The sequence below is a fragment of the Neolamprologus brichardi genome, chromosome 23, assembly GCF_056152115.1.
Source record: "Neolamprologus brichardi isolate AB-2024 chromosome 23, ASM5615211v1, whole genome shotgun sequence".
Classification (NCBI taxonomy): domain Eukaryota; kingdom Metazoa; phylum Chordata; class Actinopteri; order Cichliformes; family Cichlidae; genus Neolamprologus; species Neolamprologus brichardi.
The window spans coordinates 21770055-21790249 of NC_142125.1; the positions used below are offsets into that span (position 1 = coordinate 21770055).

At 42.4% G+C, this 20195-nt stretch overlaps 1 protein-coding gene across 3 annotated transcripts in view; it reads left to right on the forward strand.

Annotated features, from left to right (window-relative positions):
• The first annotated feature begins 97 nt into the window (after positions 1-97).
• The window catches only part of LOC102777466 (uncharacterized), a 79458-nt gene continuing 59360 nt past the window's right edge, over positions 98-20195 (forward strand). For all 3 annotated transcript variants that reach the window (XM_087836894.1, XM_035908587.2, XM_035908589.2), the window contains exon 1: positions 98-170. The gene's annotated coding sequence lies outside the window, so the exon portion shown is untranslated. The remainder of the gene's footprint in view (positions 171-20195) is intronic.

Genomic DNA, 20195 nt, shown 5'->3' on the forward strand with positions numbered 1-20195 from the left:
ATCATCACACACTGAAGCCACATAATCCGCCTTGCGCGCAGACTTCTGCATTTACGGTAGCTTCGTTTGCAACGGGGAGGGGCCACAGGGTCCCCATACCGCTCTCATTGTCACTACAGCTCTCTTCCCATCCAAGGGCATTAGTGCCGCTCAGCAGCCTGAACCTCCAGGTAAGACCCAAATCGCTTTGCTTCGTCATTTGCGGGGAAATTAGACTTTAAGATGGCGTAAAGCAGCGCGGATGCGCAAGTTTAAGATGTAGGATTGCGACACCGGCTGCTGGGAAAGTTTGACAAAAAGTCAGAGTCTGCACATCAATGTCGCTGTCCACTAATCCTCTGCTGCTGTGTGTGTGGTTATGGTGTTATGTATGGTTATGCGCCTGATTCTTAGAGAGAGTGGGGGATATATGCGAGTGTGGCGGATTGAAATGCGTGCCTTTTAAAGTCGCTTTTCAGTGGAGACCTGTATTTAAAATACTGTTAGGTAGATGTGTTAACCTGGGTATTAATTTGCGGCATTTGTCACCGTCTCGCTGCGTCCCGGTGAGCCTCTCTGCGCTGCTGCATCCTGCGCCTTTTGTTCTGGTCCACGCCTGCATGGTGCTGAAACCGGCGCCGCTCGCAGCCATCCACTGCAGGAAAGGATCCCCCTTTTTCTGCAGTGGATATTTAAAAGGAAAACTGTAAATATAAGTGCAATATAATTGTGGATTATTATAGTTATCCCCATCTCACTGCCCCCCTTTTCGGGCTATTACCGATTTGTCAATGCGTTATGATGGGAGTAGCCCAGCGTCTACTTGGCATTATAGGCACCACTACCACCTCTCACCAGCAAAATGTAGTTTGAAGGAAGCCTTTTATGTGACTCAAATTAATAACAATGTCCCTGTTATGACAGCTGAAAGCCAAAACCATATTCTGGGATCTTCCCTGATGGACTCTAATATTGTTTTACAGCCTTAAATATATGTACTCAGTCACAGATAGTGATCTGAAAATCTGCAGGCTAAAAGGGCCTGTTCCAGTTCTGCATCCTTTCAGCATCTCCCGAGCCTCAGTGCAGTGAGGAGAAGCAGGAACTCTGTAGAATTTTAAGTGTGAAAACAGTCTTTTATGGAAAGGAATTCAAGAGTTTATGTGTTTGGACATTCCAGTTTCTGCCTCAGAAGATCCTGGCTGTAGACGAGATGTAGAGGGAAATCAGTGCCTTGGCATGTTGGGGATGTCCAAGCTTGGTAACCTGAGATCCCCCCACAGTTCAGCTTAATGCATTGTGGTTGCTTGTTCAGTCAGATTCGATTTGATCACGAAAAGTGGAATTTGTTTTACCAGCAGTAATGAGCCAGAGGGACGTAGTAGAAATGGACTGATTGTTTTCGCCAGAGTTTTTCCTAAAGCCCCGTGTAATTCAGGTTCACATTAATGGCAGATTCAGATAAACATACAAAACATATTTGCCCGTTTGACACAGAATAGGTGTTTCTTGGCTCAGGCCGAATGAAGGTTGACAAAGTGTATTAGCACAGCAGGCGAGATGTGAATCAAGTTTCACCTGCTTCTCCTGTAAGGACAAGCCTCTGTCAGACCAGATTGGGCTGAGTCTAATCACTGACAGAAATGACCTTAATCAGGGCACGACAGGTTGGGGTTTTGTGTGTGTGCTCACTCTTAACGTCTTTAAATTTCAGTTGTAGTGTGTGTGTGTGTAGGTGTGTGTGTGTGTAAGCCGTATCTAGCGATTTCTTGCTCATATAACCACCAGGAAACCTGAGCCGCCTCCCTGCACCACTTTGGGTGACCTTAAGTAAATCTCCCATCATTGATTCTGGTTAGGTCCTGGAACCACAGACCTGTCATCCACTCCACTGGAATTTAGACACATCATCTTTGTTGGCCCTTCATGATGACAAGCGATTGCATTAGAGTTGTGTCTGGAATCACGATCAGTCTCCGATATTGCTCATTATTCAAGAATTTACGTGCATTCTAGCTTGTTGGTGAAGTAGATTACTGCAGTACACCTCAGTGCCTCAGACACAGGTGTTTAAGGTCTCAGGACATAACTGTTGCTCCCGTCTGAGGCTCCTTTTGTTCCACAGGTGTCTAATGGGAGATGGCAGAGCTGTGCTTTAGTACGTGATTAAGTCTCAACTGTGAGAGGGACCTAATCTAATTCGCCTACGTCAGAAGAACCAAATGGCCCACTGACCTGCATATCAAGTGCACACACACACACATACCAAAGCTTCTTGACATACTCAAGTGCTAGAAAAGATCATAGAAATAAGACAAAAAATATTTAATTTATTCCCCATATCTGGGAATTTATTTTTTACAGCAAGTGGAAAAATGGTAATAATAATAATAGTATTGTATACTTTAATATAATGTAAATGATTATAATAAAGTGTGAGTTCAGCCACATTTCCTAAGTTCCTAACACTAAGTTTATAGTATTATAGTTTATAGTATTATTACTATTCATCATCACTGTGAACTCCATCTTTTTTCACTATACAAAGTCTTCCTGTCCAAGGATTCTTTGAATAGGCTGGGAGTCAATTGACTTTCCGAGTGTAGCCTTACACTCCACATGATGATAGCTCCAGCTCTGCAGCCCTGTTGCTTCTTCTCTAGCGTTAGCATCACGCATGTACTCAGTACTGTCAACTGGCACAGCTGGCAAATATAAATTGTTTAAAAATCCAAAAGCAAGAAAAAAAGATTTGTAAAGTAGTAAAGTAATTAGTAATTAAGAATAATTGAGTAAGTGATTAAGGAAATGCTGAAAAAAAGCAAGAAAAACACACGAGAGCTTCAACAGGCTGCCACTCAGTAGTGTGCCATGTTAATTAGGACCTACAAGTCTTTTGTCAGGCATGGATGAAGAGCTTTGTGAACGTCATCCTTTTTCAGTAATGAATGAACTTATCATTGACGTAGGCACTTGTCCACCAAGGCCGTTTCTAGTATCCCGCTCTTTAAAAGAAGATACAGCTGTCAGAGACACTTTGTATGCACAGGAAGCATGCTGTAACAACAGAGGACAGATGGATGTAGCGGGTCCCTAAGCTGTGGGATAGGAGCAGAGGTGATCAGTCTTAGAAAAAGGCCTACAGCTTTTTGGATTCAACCGGCATGCAGAATCTGCTGTCTAGTTGTAGTAGGAAGAGCTGGTAAAGTCTAAACTAGTGTGTGCTAATTAAGCTTAACCACACAGATTCTTCATCTTGTGACCTCCTTGTTACAAGATAGTCTCTCTAATCACTCATCCACCCTGTTCGCCCTTCTACCCAGCGCTCCAACCATGGCTGGCTCACAGCTATTTTCCCAAACGAGCCCTGACAGCCAGTGTCATATTTCATTCCTCACGGACGTTGCCCCTCAACAGAGAGGACACTCATGCAGGGCATTCTTACAGTCAGGGGCTGCTCCCCCAGATATTGGCATCTCTAATATTTGCTGCCGCTCTAACCTCTGATCTTGTGTTAGCTAATCTGTGAGGAGGACATAAGGACTGGGTAAAGAAAATAGAAAAAGACATTCTTCAGAATTTCTGAAAGATGAAGTATACAACCTGCCTACCAGGCCAGCTCGAGTCCACTCTGTGTTGATCCAAACCTCGGTCATCCACTGTAAAAATGTCTTTTTTTTGAGCAGTTTCTGTAGACAACAACACATTCCAGGCAAAAACTTGTTGCATGTTCCCAAAAAGCCGTCCAGGGACGTTTATGTGTTTCTGTGTTAACAGGGTTATGACATTTAACCTGCTGTTTGTGGTTTTACACCCTTAATTGGCAAACAAAATTGCACACAACTAGCCTGCTGACATATTCTGGATGATGTTAGGTCAGCTATATGTAACCAGCTGAGTCCTGCCACTGTATTTTAGTAAAGTGCTAATATTTGGCTGGATTTTTATAGGTTCTGCAGTTTAAAAACAATATAACGTATTACTGTAATGAATTACATTTTTTATTGAAGCACAACAAAGAGCAAATGAGGAAAGTGATGCAAAACATTAATGAAGCTACATTGTACAACCCTTTAGATTAAACCTGGAGAATTCTACACGCAAATATTAGCCTTCAGATTGTAGTGGACTACAGTATTGCTAGAGAGATCGAAAAGCTGCTTGAGTCTTTGCTGGTTTCTTACATGTTTGAAGGTCTTGAAAAAGCATTGGTGGGATTTTGCCTTTCAATGTGAGGTTATTTTATGTCACTTCAAAACCAAAACTTATTTTAGGACTTAATGGTAGTCTGAACGATGCAGCTGGAGCAGCAGTGCTTACATGTGAGGCTGGTCTGATTTTTCGGACTGGGAACAAACCACTAATGAGCCTTAGCTTTTTACCGAATAGGCCGGGGACCTCTTGTTAGCCTAGCGTAGTAGCTAAGCTACTTAGTGCTGAGCCTTTATAATTTCCAGATGTGCAAGCTAAACAGCTCAATTGTTTTCTCCTCATCCTTTTGCAAACAGCCAACTGACTGCGGTTGGAGGCTAATACACTGACTGAAGTGTGCTAGAGGACTGAATGAAGCTCATTGTTAGAGTATTGTTAGAACACACCAACTCTATTGGGTTTCTCGAGGTTTTTTGAACATGTTTTCTCTTTTGTGTTTTTTTTCTTCTTTTTTAGTTCATCCATTAAGGGAAAAGATTGGATGGTAATGTAGTGGAAATAAAGTCCCCAAGGATTCGGGGTAAATTGCTTCTCTGGGTTTGAAGCTTCTTAAGTAAACCAGAACATCTCTTCGCTGTGTTAGCATGCACACGCTTGAGTGCGTCTGCTTGTCAGGGTCGTATTTTGGATGAATGGAAACCCCCTAGTTCATAGAAGCGTCACACACAGGAGCTCTGTGAAACCAGTGTGAAACATAAAAACAGATGGAAGACATGATTATGGCGATGGCACATCTCGTTCGTTCGAGTCTTGTTTTTAACTAGTCTGCTGGAACAAGGGGCAGCTGACTGCGTGTAGTGGACGTCCTGGCTAGCATCCAGGAAGGGGTTTTACTGTGACCGCTGCCGAATGTGTCTGAAGAGAGGCTTAAAAGCATATCTAACATCCTCTCTCACACATGCCACAGAGAGACGATGGAAAAATATGCAGGATGAAATCATCAGACTCTGCAAACCCACTTTGGTTTCACATAGCTCACAGTTTTACCCTAGAAGCAGGTATTTGAATTAATGAATTAATCAGCAATTTTAATAATTTGTTAATTGCTTTCACACCAAATCAAAAGGACCCTCTGGTTCTTGTTCTTGAATATGAAGATTTGTTACTTTACTACATAATTTATGCCATTGGCAAGACAAAACAACTGGTTTTGTCTTTTTTATGAGTCATTTTAACATCTTCTTTCACTGTTTTGACATTTTGGAGTACATAATTTAATGAATAATGCCTTACATGTCTGCCTCAAGATGTCTGGTAACTACTTTGTAATTCTAATCACATTTTCCTTCTCTATGTGTCAATTAATGCATTACAATAATACCTGAAAAGCTGATAATGCCAAAGAAATTGCATCATTATGGTCAATGGCTTCGTTACATTTCCTCTGTTTTCACATCTTTCATAAATTTAAATGTCTTTGAAATGACAGCTCAACTCTAATGACTCAGAATAATAAGACACTCAAGTCAACCAAATATAATTTGACAAAACGTTTACTGGAACTGACGTTTTGTTTGTCGCTTGCAGCTGTTTGTAGGTGTCTCTAATCTCAGTTTATTGCATTCCTGGAATATCAGGTAGCAGCAGAAACCAAGTGTTTTGTTATTTTACACATTTAGCACAACATCATCAATGAATTATAACTGTTATTGTTATAATTCCCAACACAGAGACAGAATTCATAACAGGAACATTGTGCACATTTTTTAACGTTTCAGAAAAGTGAGGGGTCCTGAGTCGCAGTTTAGAGTTGCAGCTGTAATCACAGCTGTAGCATTTTTAGTTAGTAAACACGTGATTGGTTTCCTCAGGTCAAAAATATTTTGGGGGGTATTTCACTATAGCTTATTTGGTTGAGCAGGTGAACCATATGCTGCAAGACCATTTCAGAAGTCCAGGTTTGGATCTGCCCAAGACTTTTTGTTCTGTCTCTCCCTAACCTGCTCTCTCTCCGAGCTTTCTTAACCACTCCTTACTGTCCTATCATAATAAAGGCTAAAAAGTGTTACGTACATCAGCGGTCCCCAACCCCCGGGCCTCGGACCGGTACTGGTCCGTGATTCGTTTGGTACCGGGCCGCGAGAGTTGAGGCTCAGGTGTGAAATGTATGGTTTTCAGGGTTTTTATCGGTTTTCAGCGTTATTTTTTGTTAACTCTGTTTTCCTGGGTCTTTTCACGTGTGTTATGAATAAATCTTATTTTTTTCGGTACCGGTACTAGTTTTATTTCATTGTATTTATCCGCGATACCTTAAAGGCCGGTCCGTGAAAATATTGTCGGGCATAAACCGGTCCGTGGCGCAAAATAGGTTGGGGACGGCTGATGTACAGTTCATTATTGTCCTGGAAGCCTTGTACTACCTTAAGTCTTTCCCCCATAATGGCATTTGACAATCTCTCCTGTACCCTTAATGGCAAGTTTTGAGACCTCAGTAAAAATTAAAAGACAGGGTTTGACAACCATTAGATTACTTTCCAAGGTAGCTCCATAGGGAGAGACCGGCCTCAATAACTTCCTAGTCATTTTGTCCTATAAGCAGCCCTGAAATATGACAGATATTGGTCAGATCAGAAAAGTTGTTCAAGGTTACATAACTCCTAGAAGGCTTTCAAGGGGTAAAGAGTTAATGCACCCTAGTTGTGTTTATTTGTTCTCCCCACCAAAGACAGGAATAACCTATCAGGAGGTCATGTAGGGGATCAGTTAGGAAATGTCTCCAATAGCAGCCATTTACATATATTGTTTTTCCAATTGTAGACAAAGTCAAAATCAGTAACAGATAATGAAAGCATTAGAGCCACAATGACTAAATAAAGTAACAATCTTCTGATGTTTGTAGGCAAGAAATTGACTATATATGACATGACAGATCAATTAATAGTGAAGCTGTAGGCTCTAGTGCAACACTTATTCACATGTATCCTCCAACCTGGACTCTCTCTATTGATTTGAAGTGTTGACAGGGGCCTACTGCTCCACTGGGACCATCAAGGCCCTTCCCACTCACCGGGGCAACCCCTGCCATGGAAACCAGCCCCTCAAAGGAATGACCCTCTTTGAGTGTGTAGCCCCTCTGTGCGTCTCTGCCTCGACTTGTGGTAAAAAAAAAAAGAAGATACAGACAGAAGCCTAGAAAAAAAGCTTTTTCTGTCCTTTTTATCACAGCATAATGTTCCCTTTCCTCGCTGTTCCTTTCTTTTCCTCCACACACCTTCAACTGGATCTGGGAATCCGCTGATTGGTCTACAAGCAGTGCCATCAATAAAATTAAGAATATCTGCTTGTTTGTTTGTTTTTTTGTGTTGTAATTCCTCATAATGCCAGCTAATCTTGAACTTTGAATGGCCCAGCTACATTGAGTTGTCCCCAAGGCGCCGTCTACTGAAGGTGGGATGGGGAGACTTCACTACTTCGGGTCACCTCATTAAATCAAACAACATAAATCTCTACAAAAAAAGGAGCCTTTAGCTTTATTTAGGAGCGTCAACAGATGTTTGCGAATATCCCCCTCGCGGGAAGGAGACTGTTGTTTTCCACCACAATGAGCTGGGTGACATTTTTTTTTCTTAAGGAGAGATTTGTATTCCTGGGTGCCATTGACTCAGTGTGCCTGCTGACAGTATCGGGTGATAAACGGGCAATAAACTGAAGAATCGGAGCCGCATGCTTTCACATGGCACGTCTGCAGTGCTTGAAACTTGTAGCTAAGAACATAGAAAAAGAAGAAGGCAGAAGGTTTTGGGGAAGACAGCACAATTCAGCATTTGTAAGGTTTTCCATATTTCCAATCCTTTTATTATTATTTGAGTCATACCTTATATAGTTTGCCTTCTACATCATATATAGCCCCTGTTTTCTTGTAAAACTTACATTCACTGGGTTTTTGTTTTAAGGTTTTATAGCAAATACAGCAAAATCCATTCGGGTTCTGGGTCTATTGGGAGCAACAAACCTGTCTTCTGTGTTTTACCTCTGCATCTAAACTGCCTGCCATTTTTTCAGGCAGAGGCCTGAGAGGTAGTATTTTACTATGTTACTGAAGCTTAGGGGGGAAATCCCGCTGGAGTCTGTATAGATTGCACAATGTTTTTAGACATATCTGCTTTACTTCTAGCATTTCTTTTTGTTTCTGTTGTGCCAAAATGACTTTCAGTAGGCTTACCTTGCCGTGAAGCTTAAATGCTTTATTACAAATAGAGCTCATTGATGATACCAGCATGTTTTCCCTCAGACCAAGTCCAAACAGCACAGGCGTGAACTTCAAAAGCAGCTTTACGTGGGATGTGTCCTGATGTTATCTCTTTTTTTACCATGTCTGTGGCAGCTTTGAGCTCAATCGCCGTCTCTGGCTTTGTTTTTGTATTGCGCGTCCTTCTGATTTTGCACCCAGAAATTGTTATAGGAAGCGCGCAGTAAAAATATTCTGAGGAAGACAACGTAATTAGCTGCTTCTCTGTGTAAATCCACCAGCTTTCCTCGGTTCTTTTGTCTGCGCACCACGGGTCTCCAATTATTGATTTTGTCCTTCTAGAGCTCGTCTTTTTCTCAGCTCACCTATCCCCTGTGGGGACGCAGGAGGAGGAGGAGTAGCGGGGGGGGACCCCTGTGGATCTTCATGCCCACATTCAGATGCTAATCCTCCGCCATCTGCTTTCTACCATGATGATGCCTTACTGTCCAAGAGAAAAACCACAAGCTTGATGTGTCCTCAGGGGCTGCCAGGCTGATTGCCACCCTTTCACCCTAATCTAGGCGCAGCATTATAACCCCCCCACCCCCCACCCCCGTTTCTCCCCACACGGGGATCATCTATAGAGATCCTTGTGTGCAGATTCTGTGCAGGGCCATTGGACCCTAGGATAAAAGACCTCATTTTCTGCGTGACCCCTGGTAAGTTCAATCAAAGAGCCTTCCAGCCTGATGAGTTAATCACCACCGGTGCGCCGTCGCGGCCCGCTCAGAGCTGCTGGTCTTTTAGCCCATCAAATGAAGCAGATGTGATTTACACGTAAGTTTAGCTCCCACTTGTTTGAGTGGGAACAGTTCTCCGGCTCGGTGCTGTGTGTGGGACTGGGCTTGGATTTTGCATCTCCAGGATGACATAATAGATTTTGGCACTCGCGGCTGGAAGTTCCTCCTCGTGATTGTAGCCTGTGTTTAGAAGGCAATTCTGTGTTCAACATTATGGCCATCTATTTTTGCATGAACCAACTCCCCATCCGGAACTAAGCCAAAACGCATTTGCTCAGAAGGCAGATAGTGAAACGACTTAGCCATGTTGTCCCACTGTAATGCACACGAACAATGGGTGGTGCAGTTCAATAAAAGCCGTTGAACCCCAGATAAAAATAAAAAATGTAAATAAGCGATGATTGAAAGCATTGCTGCCCTGATAACTGCTGTGATAAACGCCTCTGAAAGTACCCTGCACCTCACATGCCTCTCACAGCCTGAGATCAGATGAAAACTGAACTAGCTAATACAAACAGGAAAGTAAACCCTTCAGATCGTTGACGCACAACGTCCTGGTTCCTCCAGCCTTTATCTGCCATATTCCCACCACAAATTCAGCACAGCTCCGTGCTTTTCAAACTGGGGGAGACGTGGAGTGCATTTTTACTTTAGTTTAGCTCGTATATTCTCAGGCCCAGCTATTTCCTGTGCTGGGTGGCATCCCATCAAAAGACATGTGAACCAGTTGTGCTGGGAACCACAAAGCTGGAGATACAAGACGCTTTAATCTGCATCCACATCTGTGTAATGAAAACACAACACCCGGTCTGGCTAATGCTGCCCTGCATCATTCTGTCTGCACGTGGCAGTGCTGAGTGTGTGTGTGAATTCCAGCCACTGTGGGTGTGGGTATGCATATGTGTGTGTCTAGCTGTGCAAAGCCAAAGTGACACTCAGTCAGCTGCATTGGAGACGATGTCATTCTGCTGCAGAGCCGGCAATTGCAGAGCTCTGAATGCTGATGATGCACTGACACGAGTGCTCGGTGTCTCTTTCTGACAGATGGACTCACCAAGGTTCAGTCAGCCCGTCTGCCTGACAGAGTGTCTCCGTGATTGTGTCATTACTTTTGTTGCAAATAAATAATAAATTAACTCAGCTGTTGCACAGCATTGTGTGCGACTGTCATGGGGTTACTGTTTCTTGTTGTTCTTATTCTTTATTTGGTACAAACACTTAAATTGAAACTCATTTGTGACATTTAGTCAGTTTAAATTGAACTCCGGTATGTTTCCCCCCTTGGTGCGGTTCAAGTCCAACCCAACACCTGGTGTAAGTTGCAAGTTTGAGCTAACGTATCCTTTGCATTCTGGGATCCAACAAGGTACCATAGATGTACAAGGGTAAGCATGGGCTAGCAACTATCTGAGAAATTAAGATAAATTCTGTTCTCAAAATATTTATATAGAAGTATTTAATTGTGCTCCTTCCTCAAACATCTGGTCAGTAAACAGACAGAACATACTGTTTCGATTGGCGTTCGCTTGGATTTTACTGTGTGAAAAGAAACAAAACAGCAGGGAAAGTCTACAAGTTTGCAAACTTGTCAACTGACTTCAACCAAAGTAAACAAACTATAGGTGCGGAAATAAATTGTATTGTTACTGTAGTCAAAGGAGCTTGCAAAGAAAAGCGTCTGGACTTCTTTAAGTTGCTTGAAGACGTTTCACCTCTCATCCGAGAAGCTTCTTCAGTTCTAAGGTCAAATGGAGGGGAGTCCCAGATTTAAACCTAGTGGGAGTATCCCCCCACAGAGGGACAAAAGGACCCCCTGATGATCCTCTAATCGCCTGAGTCAAGGTGTGAAACTGGATGTGGGTCCCAATCAGCCAGGGTTTCGGGTGAGCTCATTGTGAAACCTGGCCCCACCTTATCATGCGAATTCCTGAAGTCAGATGGCCCAGGATGTGAGTGTGCATTAAGGCGTCTGGGGAGGGAACTCAAAACTGGATTATAGATGGCAGAGAGTTGGTGTCGTAAACCACCGCCTCTGTTCAAAGATGGTCGCTCACAGTGGACATAGATGGCTTCTTTCACTCCTCTTTCAAACCATCTGTCCTCTCTGTCCAAAATATGAACATTGGCATCCTCGAAAGAGTGACCTTTGTCCTTAAGATGCAGGTGGACTGCTTAGAACTGAAGAAGCTTCTCGGATGAGAGGTGAAACGTCTTCAAGCAACTTTGGACGCTTTTCTTTGCAAGCTCCTTTGACTACGATGACCTGGATGACAGAGAACCTTCACAGACATATTGTTACTGTAGTTTGTGTTCAGTTGTGTAATATAGAAGCATCGTTGACAACTGGTAAATCTTTACCTCGCAGTTGTTTTCATGATATTTTCATTTCTTTTTTGTTATCGGATTTCTTGGGAATGACTCAGGCCTTTTCATTATGACCTTGGCTATAAGCGAGAATTCAAAAGTACTGGGTTAATAGTATCAGGTTCCTTTAAAAAGATAAAGCACCATCATTTTTTAACACCGTCTGTAAGTTCATAGAGTACCAAGCTTTTATTTTCCAACACATCACCTCTCTGTCAATAAGAGCACCGCCGCCGTCCTTGGGTCTTCCTTATTCATTTGACTTTGTTTCCCAATGGAGCCGTAGCCATAGTGACTCATCTCAGTGTCATGGAAACAAAGTACTATCTTTGCAGTAATAACGGCAGCCTCCTGAACTCCACACAAACACGGAGCCCACACAGCGTCCCCAGCTGTGCACTAGAATAATGTCTAGATTAAACTGTGGAGCCTTTGCTTGAATCAAATTTACTACCGTAACCTACTGTCTGATCAATGTAAGAGACCGGTCAACTCCATTTTCAGTATTTTTGAAGGGTCATTCAGAACTCTTGATTGAGTCTTGGATTTGACTTCAGATGATAACCCTGACAGATACACCCTCACTGGGCATGAACTAGACCACTTTTCATGTTCTGTTATTCGACACTTTCGCAAATCAGAGTCTACAGAGACCGCAGAAGTAATCAGAGAGACATATCCTGAGCCACGGCTGGCTCCAAGCATGCAAATGTCAAGTAAAGTTAATGGCAAATGACCTCAGCCTTGAGCCCCTTAAGTGCAGGAAGTCATTATTGGCTTCCCACCCTGCTGGTGTATTATACCTGTGCTCTTTTATCTTAATAACTCTATCTTCAGTATTCACTCCATCCTATTTTGTTAATGGAAACTCATAACTGATTTCCATTCAACAACATCCCCACCCCCCAACTCATCTGGCTGCTTCTCCAGCCTCAAGGGGCTGAACATGTTACCGCCTCCCCTTGCTTCTCCTCTCACTCTAACCACAATATTGCTTGTATCACTTACACTAATAGTGTGCACTTAGAGTACCTCAAGGTGAAAGGCTTTGCTGCGATGCTTTCTGATGACAGGAAATGCACACAGGGAGCACAAATTTGACTACCCATGTTTGCTATTAAAATGCAGTTTTAAAGAGAACCCGTTTGAGTTGGTTGTCATCCAGTCCATGTCAACATTGATGCCCTTGATGTTGACAGAGTGGAAGTGCCTGCAGTGTAAGGTTAAGCTCCCTGGCTGCTTTTACTTTACATGCTGCACAGTTTCAGGTGTACTACATCAATCAATCACAATATTAAAACCAGGTGAAGGCTTGCTCGTGTTTTCAGTTTCACCGCAACTGTGACTGTCGCAGAGTCCTGAGCACAGAGTGGAAGTGAAGCATAGGAAAGCTCACTGCTATGAGTTAGACATCAATGTTATGTACTTTGTTGCTGTCGATAAAACGTGCCAACATTGATGAAATGATTTGATTTGCAGGCATACAATTCTGGAACCTCTTTTTGAATCACACCCCAACTAAACCCTTGCATATCTTTAATAGCATTTAATAGCACACGCTTTTCCAGACTTTGTCATATGAATACACTGGCATTGGTGTTTACATTGGTGGGGGACTCTAAGGGCTGATCATCTTTAAACTAAAGCAGCGACATTGTGCAAAGTTTGCAAAGTCAGTTGGAGAGACGTGACCTCCCTGCCCGACTCCATGTACTCCCACTGCAAGTGGCATGCATGACTCTGTTTAAATGACAACAATAAGGACTCGCCTCATAAAAACATCCTTTTGGGAGTGACAAAAAAAAAAGGAAAAAAGAGAAAGAGGAGTGTTATAAAAAAAGGAAAGTTTGTGGTGAGTGGAGTAGATAAAAATGATTAAATAAAATGCTCAATAATTAAATGCTGCGCATTCAGGCTTAAATATAGGGGAAGAGACATTTGAATAGCTTCCACAAGTTTTCTGTCTGCAGGCTGTGACATGACAGTCGAGTGTGGAGTTAGTAAATTGGGATATGAGGGGATGATTTCTTAGCAGAGCTGGCAGGCTTCAAAGAGCATAGAAGCTAGCAGTTAACACTTTGGAAAGTATTACATAAGTGGGCGTGTTGTTGATGTCACATTATTTATGATTTAATGGTGATATATGCTGGTTGCAGAGGTTTTGCTCAGCGTCCTAGCAGACTAGAATCGCCACAGCCCAGAGACCCAAAGGTTCAGGCTTCAGACTACTAGAAACACTCAGTTTTGGGCCTTTTTTTCCTACTCTTAGCTCTTTGTGATGTCATAGAGAGCAGACAGCCTTTATGTGGTCATCCCAGGCACATAAGCCCCAACCAGCTGCTGTTTAGGAGGAGCAGGCAATCACAAGACAGTGTTATAAAAAGGGGCAGAAGCTAAGTTGGATTTTTTTCTTTTTATTTATTATTTTTAATGCGTAAAAAGAAAAAGACTGCCAAACAAACCTATTGGGTACATCATATATCATTAATGTTATTTAGTGTATACCGGTTTCTTCTGGATCTCAGACCAATGGCCAACTTTTCCATTTCATAGATGACATGAACACTGTCCATCTGTTATTTTTTGTTTTTTGTAACTGTATTTTTGCTAATATTATTACTCTTTTGGCTATTAACAGTATTTAATACTAATACCAGTCCTCTGTTTTTAACCACGTCTTCTTTATAAAAGCAGAAATAAAAAGCTTCAGTGGGACTTGGAATTTTGGATCTAGATATTTTACTCAGTTTCAGACAAATTCTTTCCCAGAATAACTTTATTTTGGAACATGACCAAAATATGGGGCTGGAAATAAGCATAGTGCTTTTTAAGCAAAAGAAGCACAAAAGAACCATCAGCAATGTGGAGAATAATTTGTAGTAAAATATGAGTTTTAGGGGTTTTTTGATGCAAAAATAAATTCAGAATTACATTCACTTGAAATAGTAACCAGTTTTCATACCATACAGATATAAATAAAAACAAACAGCTGCTGGGAACAATGGGAAAGCTGCATCCGCAACACTAAAATGGAACAGAGTGGTTTTCAAAATGGTCTGTTTTGTATTAAATGGGTTAAAACATGCAAAACCACATGTATGGCCCCACGGCAGACGCCAGGATTTACTCTCAATAAAAATAGATGTCAAAACATAACACATTGTTATTCATTTATCACGAGGGTGGTGCTTGCATTTTCCCCCCATACAGTACAGCCAAAAAATCAACATCATCTCAATTCCTGAGTCGCCTACCATGACTCATTCTTGTTGCGGGGGATGGGAGGAGGGAGGCTTGGACGCTTTACTGACAGGGCGGTTTCCCTGCGCACGGCCTGAATGACAGAGTTGCCCCATAAGACGTGACAGCTGTTGACTCCAACTCCGAGATGTGTTTCCACGTGTTTGTCATTTATTGGTGTTAACCATGGCTGCGTGTTTGCATGTCAGGCAGTTGACCTGCCAGCCCAGGATATGGGCTGTGTTTTTTCTCTCGCCCAGAATGTGTTTTTATGTTTTTCAGCAAGTAGTATTTTGCACGTGTGAGTGTTCATTTGCTATATTTGAATGCACAAGGTATATCATTGGACCTTGTGTCCATGCTAAGTGTGTGGATGTTTTTGTGCTGTGACAACCTCTTCCACTGCAGTAAAAGCCCTGTGCAGCTGGCCCCCTCCGCCCTGCCTGATGACTTCCAGAAACTTCCGCTCTTCACTCAGTCTCAGTGACACATGTGTCCTCTCTCCTCCAAGCCTGGACGCCACAGCAGCTCTGCAGGGCTTATCGTCTCTCCCTCATACTTCTCTGAAGAAACAAGCCAACATCTGGACTTAAATATCATTCAGTCCACCAAAAGCCTTGCTAATAGTCATTCCTGAATCGATTATTGGTGTACTTAATTTTATGTGTTTGTGCTTAATCTGCCTTATTATTCTTGCTCAGCACTCAACTGCAACTTGTTCAGGAAGTCATTTGGTACGTAGTCCAAACAACTGTGCGACTTCTGCTGCTCATTTGCTCTTGCTTATTTGCATATAAACCATGAAAAAAGAAGAGCTCACTCTTTCTCTGCCAGTAGCTTAGTGCTGTCCTGTGCTGTTGGAGCTTCAGGACTCTAAACCTCAGCGTCTGACCACTGGTGCCCAGATCTGAGCGCTCCCTGCGTAGGTGCTAATTTAGAACAGATGGCATGTGGAAGCCAAGGTTCAGATCTCCCCTGAGCAGTAAAATGCTCTGAAATGGGGACATCCCTGCTACAAATTACCTCTGTCTACTTTTCTTTGCTAGTAATCTGCCCCTGAAATGATCCACAGAGAGTTTGCATTATTAGTAAAAGACTCTATGCAGAGCATATGCAGAGCAACAAAGGGAAGCAACAGTGGAAGTTATGTTTCCCTCTTTTGGCACGTTTGATTCATTGCGCCACCCTCATTTCCATTTAGTTTGCCTTTGCTGTGCGCTCTTTAAGTCTCGTGCAAAATCTCTGACCTTTGTTCTGTTTGCTTGATTATTTGCTTGCTTTGCTGCATTCAGACACCCTGCGGTAAAGCAGAAGAGAGAGACGGCTTCAGTTGGAAAATGAGCACCTGAGGCCAATGTTCTCCAAGAGAGGTTTGGAGCTTTGAGGTAGCACGGTTGCTGTGACAGGCAGTTTAGTTCTTTAAGGTGCAGTTTGTAGCATTTCTCTGAGCGCTTTTTAATTGCCAATGTGCCAAACCCAAAAAAGATTAGACTTTCACGGATAGACTGATTTCTGTGAGGCATGTCACTCAAGTGGAATTTGTTGCAAAATCAAAAAGACGTGACATTTATTCTTGCTCGTAAGCATTTTGCCTAAATGCCATTCTTCCCCTACAGCATTGCTAATAACAATATACAGTAGTATTGGCTCGATGCAAGATGGCTCTAGCCAGTGTGATATCAATTATTTGTCAGTCGAGTCCTGAAGTCAGTTATCTCAGGGTTTAGAAACAGGACGGCAAACCAAAGCATAGATAAACAATGTTGTATGAATGTGTGTGTGTGACTGGAAGAATGAAACTTGCAGTAAGAAAGCCTTTTGAGTGCTCAACAGTCATCAGTCCAATATGAGTGGCAGTGGATTCACTTTTTTCTAATCAAAAGAAGGGCCATAATTTATCAAATTAACTCCTGAAACTGACCTGAAACTAGCGACTGATCCCCCAAAGTCATCAGCAAAGGGTTGTGAAAGCAGTGAAGCTTCCCCATCATTAGCTTAAAATGCAAGTTTAAGGCACTTCCACATTGGCTAATGCTAATATCAGCAAACAACCAGCTCCTACCACAACGCAGAAAGACGAAAAACTAAAACTGATCTGGTTTCTGACAGGATTGGCTAGAAAGCCAGCTACGGTTAGCCAGCTGCTTCTACATCTCATAGTCAGTTATTTGCCTGTGTTTCCAGATAAGCTATGGGCTCAGTCAAACAGACATAGAAAATTGTTGGTGACCATCTGGCAACCACCGTTTGCAAGGAGACCAAACAGATGGCGAGTAGTCACTGGAGGTTGTGGCCTTCCGCTACAAGTGGTCACAAAGCGGCATACGATTCTGCACCAAAAATTTTGGGATTGCTTTCCAGGTCGAACAGTCACCAGTAGTTTCATGGAAGATGCCAGTTTGTCTATAAACAATTACAAACTAATGATATTGAAACCATGAAAAATGCAACGCAAACTAGAAACAAAGAACATTCTCTTTCAAATCAATCTGCTGCAACAACAAGGCACAGCTTTTAATTTAAAGATGAACATTCATCGTTTTCGGGCTACAGCACATGTTTTCAAGTTTCACTTCAGCTTGGATGATGAATAGCATCAAAGAAGTTTCCTTTACATTTACAATACAGGAAACTGCGACAATGTGCGATCAAAGATATTCTGAGAAGGTTCTCGGTGTAACACTGAATACCTCTTTGTGACCAGTTTCACGGCAGCTACTGACTGTAACCTCAAGAAATCACTCGCCAGCCAGTCGGGTAATACACACAAAGGTTGCTGGGGGTCGCTGGCCAGGCTCCGTACCTAATACTCACCAGAAGAAATTCAGATTTACCTCCTGAATCCCTTCTGGCTATTGTTAGCATGCACAAGGTTTACTCTCTTTTTAACAACATATGATTTATATAAAGTCAATTAAATATCTTTGGGTTCGGCTGTTCTGGTCAGACAAAAAATGGATTGGTAAAGTCAGACCCTGCCTCCTTCAGTCCACCCGCTGAAGCATCCCTGGGCAAGATATTGAATCCGGACTTGCCCCTGATGCCTCCATCAGAGTGTGAGATACTGTGTGGCTTAGGCTGAGAGCTTAGGCATAGATCAAAGCACTATACAATTAAGGTGAATGAGACTTGTAGTATAAAGTGCTTTGAGTTTTCAGCTGAGTAGAAAGGAGCTACAGTCCATAACAGTCCATTTACCATCTCAAGCTTGGAAATAAATGTGATTGGCTCTTCTTTTAAAAATGCAGTTTTCCTATACTTTATTTTTTGCCCTTTTTTCAGCCTTTTCTGCCTAGTGAAGTTTTACAAGGGGAATATAGAGAGAGCAGTGTTCCCTGTAAGTAGAAAGCATGTTGTGATTTTTCCATGGGGTAATACAGGATCTTGTACAGTAGCCTGTGTTAGAGTTCAGCCCAGGGTGTAGGAACTACTTCAAAGCCTTCGGCTACACCCTGTGGTTAGTGTAAAGCCAGGCACATGCAAGCTAGAGTGTTCGCACAAACCTTGCAGACAGTTAATATATACAGCATTTATTGTAAGGCAGGCACACGCCCTCAGACAGGCACAAATTTATTTAAGTCCATAAAAACACTTGACTGCGTCTAACCCCTAAATTCTCCCCACAGTCTTAGCATCAGCCTCCTTCACCCACCCCTCCACTTCCTCTCTTTTCTTTCTCTTCAAATCACGTCTCTGTTTTAAACTGGCCTCTCTGAGGCATATTTCACATTTGAGGCATTTCCTGTGTTCTGCTCATATCTGAGAGGAAGGACAGGCCGAGAGTAGCTCAGTAACTCAGGCCATCTTTAGCCTGCCAGTGTGTGTGTGTGTGTATTATGTGAATGATGGGACAATATATACCCCCCTGAGGCCTTCCTGCTGGGTGGTAAAGGGAAAAATCCATCACACTTGATATGTTATCCTGTGGTGGTCCAACTGTTGCACAGGACTGGACATTCCCACGCACTCACTGTAAGTTACAGGACACATTTTGAGGTTTTTGTTATGAATGGCAAGCTGATCATTGAGATGGTCTGACGCTCTCTTTTGGCAAATGGACCGCCTGCTATTTACTCTTGGCAGCGACAAACAAGTATGGCTGCACTTTTACAAGCCACTCAGGCTTTTATGCTCTCAAGAGCTTTTCACCAACCTTCTTGCAATTGTGCCTTTTGAATAATGATAGGGTGACTGTGTCAATATAATAAACAGTTTCCTAATACATTAATGGATCACAGTTCATCTGGCGTGTGGATGTAAAGGAGTAAGGCACCCTCTCTGTGGAGGCAGATATGTTCTACTGTTTGTCAAGGGGAAAAATAATCTGCTTTCATGCCAACCATTAAAGCATTTAGCTTGTTAGACTGAATAACTGATGTTGCAGAGCATGAAACAGGCATTCAGGAAGTAACCATCCATTAGACAGGTCCTCTGGAAACAACATGCCTTCGTTTATTCATGTTTTGTTCCTCCTAGCTTTCACATTATATTAGCAACTCTGGGCGATAGTCAGTCTTTGGTTCATAATGATTTTTATAATTGGCTCTGACAAGTCAATATGTTTTTTTTTCACCCTCACACTGGCTCAATAAGGCCTGGTCTTCACTGTTGGTAATTTTTTATGTTTTATTTTATTATTTAAGGCAGCTGTGAAGGGGGATTGATTTTGCTTATCACCAGCTCTTTTTATTTTTGGACCCTAATAGAGTCGCAATTCAAAAGAATACTTATTTATCTTATTCCTTGATGCTTCGGGTCACATTTTAACTCCCTGCCACCTTCCTTAAACAGTTCAGTCACAACAGAGTAAAAATAGGACACCAACCTCCTCACGGTGGCTGAGGAGGGTGATTGGAGGGTGGTGGCTGGGTGATTGGATGTGACTTTTTTGCATTTGGCAGCCAACTGCAAGTAGTTGCAGCCACCAACTGGTTGCTCAGAGAGTGAACATTCAACACCCTCAACCTCTGGGGTATCACTTTCACAGGGCGAATGCATAGATCACCTGGCGGGAGGCAACCTGTGTCCAGACAGCTGTGGTCTGATTTGGACTGGTCTAATTTATAAATGCAGACAAATTGCCAGCATTCTGCAATCAATCTGAGTCAGTCAGTTCAGATGAGTACAGCTTGTCTGTGACCCGTCTCTTTGGAATAAAGAAACAAGACTCCCAAGCCCCTTTTTGAATTTGCAGATAAATTGGCATCCTGCAGCAACTATGTCACTATTTATAGTCACTATTTTTAGTATTTCTGGTTCAAATCTATGAGTTTGTTGCTGGACTCTGAATGTAAGAAGTTAATGTGAATATCTTTGCATATAAACAACAACAGACTTTTGTTTTTCACTGTTTCATCACAGTTCATCGCTGTATTATCACAAACAGATTGCATGTAACTGCCAATGTGACTCCATCCAATCACAAACTG